The following is a 6,000-nucleotide window of genomic DNA, read 5'->3' on the forward strand; positions in this document are numbered from 1 at the left end:
CAGAATCTATCTATCTAGTCTGGTGTGATATGGAGATGAAGAACTCTTTAGTCCTCCTGAGTTCAACAGAGATAAAAGAATTGCTGTGTCAAAGAGCAGTGTAAGGATCCGCGTACAGGGTAGTATCACAATAATGGTCAAAATATAGTTCTAGTAGGATCCATAGTAGATACTAGCGTCAGAGAACATGTAATATCCATAGCAAAAACAAGGGTCAGAGAGTGAGAGTGGTCATCAGGTATAGCCAAAGCCATACACATGGAGCTAAATCTACAATCTGAGAAATGTTGGATCAATGCTGGGAATCAATGATCTGGCAATTTAAGCAATAAGACTGCAATGGATGGATTTAAGACAGGCAGCGGGACAGTGAGCCTATCTGAACATGATCAAACTAAGTTTTCTAAAGATAAGAGCAGAGATAACAGCTGCTTCTGTGGCTCACCAGACAGCACCAACTTCAACAAGACCAGAGAGTCCAGTGAAGTCCTCCTACATTTCTTACAGATACTATATATCTATCTATCTGTCATGAATCAGGGTCTCAGTCCTCTTTACACCACTTGGCGGTATAATATCACCGTGCATCTCCCTTCTGTCAGAATGCTGCATTCTAAATTCAGGGACAAAGCATGACTTATGTCTGCTACACTGAAGGCTGCCATCTTTAGTGAGACATTTTGCTACATCATATCTATTCTGAGCTGACTTCACTCAAAAATGTTCTCCCTCTGCAGACTGTAAAAGTCACCTCCTACACTCAGCTCATTGCCAGTGCAACACGTTTCTAGTTCCAGGTTCCAGCTTACCACTGTTGCTGTTAGGTTGCTGCTTCATTCTGCCTGCTGCTCTACAGACTTCAGCCATTAACCCTCTTCATGTGGATTCAGCTTCATTTTATCGGCTGCTGTAGAGATTCCAGTTTTCACCCGTCGTGTGGATCCAGCTCTCTTCAGCCTATTCCTCTGACTCATCTACTGGCTATTTGGGGTAGTAGGTTACTGCTCTGAGTCTTCTAGCTTCTGTAGCCATCTATGTCTGTGACTACCGGTTTCCAGTTCCAGGCTTGATGCAGGTTCTGAGTTGCCTCGAGCTAGTTCCAGGCTTATCCAGTGCAGAAGCTAGTCATCCTTGATAATCTGCTGCCTGAGTTCTGAGCCTTCCCAGTCCCAATTTTGATACAATAATCTTCTGAGTTTCTGGATTCTTGGGGGTACTGAGTCTCTGGCCGTGGGTTCAGTCCCTCTGTTCCTGCATCCAGGTTCCAGTCCACAGGTCCAGATTTCAGCCACTTATTCCAATACAGAGTCCAGTCCAGCATTCCTCCTCCTGTCATCTGGTATACACGAATAGAGCACATCTTCCCTATATGACCAAGACCTTCTAATTTCTACTTCATCCCTGTCACAACTAGTCCCAAGGGTCCGTAGACGGATCCCAGAAACCCGACTGTGCTGTGACATTATCTATCTATCTATCTCTAAGTTGCACATTAAAATATATTGTGGTATGAGAACTTGCAATGGCAATTAAGCTGAACTTGAATTTATTTATTTCAATATTCCACTGCAAAATATACATACAATGTTACTAAATTTGACTGCTATCCCAATTAAAGTTAATGAACACATATCATGTTTCAAAATTATTTATTCTGCATTTGTAACGTATTTTCTGTACTTTTAAGGCCAGTGTAGTATACTGCTTCAACTGTATGTTTAGGAAAAATGTCAGAAATTCTGATATTATTTATTTCAATCTAGCAAAAAATATTTATCTAATGCAGTTTTGTACTCTTCTTCTTTCCATTTTATTTTTTCAACTATCATCTCAACAAACCAAATTCAACAAACTAACAAGAAAAAAAATCAACTATGCAACTGTATTGCTTACCTGTCCTTTTAAAACAAGTGGTATAAATGCCCACAATCTACTCTCTTAGTCTGAATTTTTTTTCTATGTTCTACTTTTTGGAAATATATCTACTATATAAATGCCTAGTGGCGTGTGTGGGAAAAAAAAAACCAAGCTGCAGCGCCACCTGCTGGGCAGAGTTATACACTGATCTATATATTTCTTGAAGGATACAAAAAACTGTAAGGCGCTGCAAACACCCTTCCAACAACTTGGGCTGCTGCTCTTCAGAGACAGAATCTGGATCTGTCAAATATTCAAATAAAACTTGCCAACAAAGAGAGGAGCGCAAAGCACCAAGTACATAAAATTACAATTTTTATTAGCATGTACAAATAAAATATGAGATAAGCAATTAGCTAAATAAGCTATTGACACATTGGACAAAAAGCTAAATATATAGTAAAACTGACCAATGGTTATAACAAGATGTGGCCAAATTGATTAGCATATGGTACCATATGACGCTAAATTAACTTATAGCCGTTGGATATCCAATCTCAGTTTGATAGTGAATATTGAGATTATAATCTTAATGAGCTGAATCCGGGAATGGAATGGTGCACAACAAATAGTAATTCTGAATCAATTCCACCAATGAGGTACAATGGACCCCGATATCAGTCCAGATGATAGAAGGATAGTGTATCAGTTTACGCTAACAGACAAGGCTGTTAGTTGCATCATGATTATAGGAGAATCCACTAAAAATGTTATGCGCCCCAAAAAGCAGGAATAATTGCTTATATCTTCTACTGCCGATATTTAGTTGATCAGATATTTAGTCGGCAATGGCAATATTCGCTGACTTAGGCAAAGTCCAAGGTTCAAACACAAATGCGGTAAGCACTGTAGAACTGAAAAATGGATACTTAGCTTTGCTATGCTCATCTGTGGATCTCAAGCTCCCATCATGAAAATATTCTGGTAACTCCGATGATTTCTTGAAGGAGAAGTGACAGTTGGGAGTGGTTGGTGATTGCCGGGGGTGACAGTGGGGAGTTTTTAACACCTTAAGTAGCTTGATGAAGGATGTGGCAATGAAAATGAAGGATGAGGTGATGGAGAAAAATGATGAGGTGGTGACATGTGGACAAAACCACGTTAAAAAAGGGCGCTTGCGTCGGGAAGTAACGCTCTTCCACTGAGGAGGCCTGGGCTAGGCCCAAATGCATGACAACAACCTTTTTAACACCTTAAGTAGCTTGATTTGACAAGAATGCATGAGTATCATGCACGGGTTAACTTGTATATATATGTATATATATATATATATATATATATGTATATATATATATATATATATATATATATATAAATATATATATACAAAATATATATATTACCTCTTTTCTCCTGATGAAGTCTGCATTACTGACAGATGAAATGCGGTGAGATATTTTTACTACCTTGGACGTGATACCGCCAGAAATCCACCTCTATCAGGACTTGGTTCACCACCTGATTGAATTTACAGATAAGCTCCTTTTATCTCACTTGAATGTATAAAGTTACTACTTGGATTTGGAGGAAACCTGTCCTGATACAGATTACTGGAATCTATACAGATAAGCCTTAAAGTTTTTATATCTGGTACACAGGTAAACATGAGTGGGGATGGTGTGCAGTGCTTATCATATTTGAGACACACTCCCTCTGGTATATATTTTCTCTGGCTAAATATATCCAACCTTTCTGGTGATAAGTTTTCTCTGGATGTGCCTGTATACCTTAACAATCTGGTATGCCCATATTTCAATAGTGATGAACAACTATACTGCTAAAATACTACACTGTTGTGCACCTTGACCTCCTGTTCCTATTCTATATATATATATATGTATATATATATTTATATGTTCTCATTGCAGATTAAACTGAATTATTTTCACTATGTAATAAAATATATAATTTTGTGATTCCTTACTATTTATTTATTATTTATTCTTGCTGGCCCTGGCAACAATTTGGCATTCATTCTCAGAATACTGGTTGTTAGAGTAGTGGCTTATGTACAACAAAATAATAAAATGAATGCTTTAATCCTTTAACTTGCTCTTTGCTATCACAGTATGTATGATATATACAGTCAGGTCCATAAATATTGGGACATCGACACAATTCTCATATTTTGGGCTCTATACACCACCACAATGGATTTGAAACAAAACTAGCAAGATGTACTTTATCTGTAGACTTTCAGCTTTAATTTGAAGGAATTTACATACAAATCAGGTGAACGGTGTAGGAATTACAACAGTTTCTATATGTGCCTCCCACTTTTTAAGGGACCAAAAGTAATGGGACAAACTAAACAATCCTACATCAAACTTTCACTTTTTAATACTTTGTGACAAATCCTTTGCAGTCAATTACAGCCTGAAGTCTGGAATGCATAGACATCACCAGATGCTGGGTTTCATCCCTGGTGATGCTCTGCCAGGTCTCTACTGCAAATGTCTTCAGTTCCTGCTTGTTCTTGGGGCATTTTCCCTTCAGTTTTGTCTTCATCAAGTGAAATGCATGCTCAATCGGATTCAGGTCAGGTGATTGACTTGGCCATTGCATAACATTCCACTTTTTAGCCTTAAAAAACTCTTTGGTTGCTTTTGCAGTATGCTTCGGGTCATGGTCCCTCTGCACTGTGAAACGCTGTCCAATTAGTTCTGAAGCATTTGACTGAATATGAGCAGATATTATTGCCCAAAACACTTCAGAATTCATCCTGCTACTTTTGTCAACAGTCACATCATCAATAAATACAAGGGAACCAGTTCCATTGGCAGCCATACATGCCCACGCCATGACACTACCACCACCATGCTTCACTGATGAGGTGGTATGTTTTGGATCATGAGCAGTTCCTTTCTTTCTCCATACTCTTCTCTTCCCATCACTCTGGTACAAGTTGATTTTTGTCTCATCTGTCCATAGATGTTGCTCCAGAACTGTAATGGCTTTTTTAGATGTTGTTTGCTAAACTCTAACCTGGTCTTCCTGTTTTTGTGGCTCACCAATGGTTTACATCTTGTTGTGAACCCTCTATATTCACTCTTGTGAAGTCTTCTCTTGATTGTTGACTTTGACACATATACACCTACCTCCTGGAGAGCGTTCTTGATTTGGCCAACTGTTGTGAAGGGGTTTTTCATCACCAGGGAATAAATTCTTCTGTCATCCACCACTGTTGTTTTCCGTGGTCTTCCGGGTCTTTTGGTGTTACTGAGCTCTCCGGTTCGTTCTTTATTTTTAAGAATGTTCCAAACAGTTGATTTGGCCACACCTAATGTTTTTGCTATCTCTCTGATAGGTTTGTTTTGATATTTCAGCCTAATGATGGCTTGCTTCACTGATAGTGATAGCTCTTTGGATCTCATATTGAGAGTCGACAGCAACAGATTCCAAATGCAAATGTCACACCTGGAATCAGCTCCAGACCTTTTACCTGCTTAAATGATGATGAAATAACAAAGGAATAGTCCACACATGTCCATAAAATAGCTTTTGAGTCGATTGTCCCATTACTTTTGGTCCCTTAAAAAGTGGGAGGCACATATAGAAACCGTTGCAATTCCTACACCGTTCACCTGATTTGTATGTAAATTCCTTCAAATTAAAGCTGAAAGTCTGCAGTTAAAGCACATCTTGTTAGTTTAATTTCAAATCCATTGTGGTGGTGTATAGAGCCCAAAATATGAGAATTGTGTCGATGCCCCAATATTTATGGACCTGACTGTATACGTGTGCATGTGTGTGTGAAAGTTATAATTTTTCTACATTTTATACATGCTCAGCTGTTGCCACATTTTATTGTTTGCATAGCTAAAAATAGAATTTTAACATCAACAGTGACTTTAGTCATAATGACCCCTATCTAAACTATTTATCAATAATTTAAAATTAACCTGACATTTTTTTTTCAAGAAGATCAGTGCTCATGCAAGTGAATGTAACACTATACTTGAATGAACCACTCTAACTACTTAACCCCTGACCTCTTTAAATCATACACAATTATATTTGCATTATCAGAGTTCTTTTGTGAATGGAAGTTTTCAATAATTCTCTTAAGCTCAATGCACATGC

This window comes from Mixophyes fleayi, chromosome 4 (genome assembly GCF_038048845.1).
Source record: "Mixophyes fleayi isolate aMixFle1 chromosome 4, aMixFle1.hap1, whole genome shotgun sequence".
NCBI lineage: Eukaryota > Metazoa > Chordata > Amphibia > Anura > Limnodynastidae > Mixophyes > Mixophyes fleayi.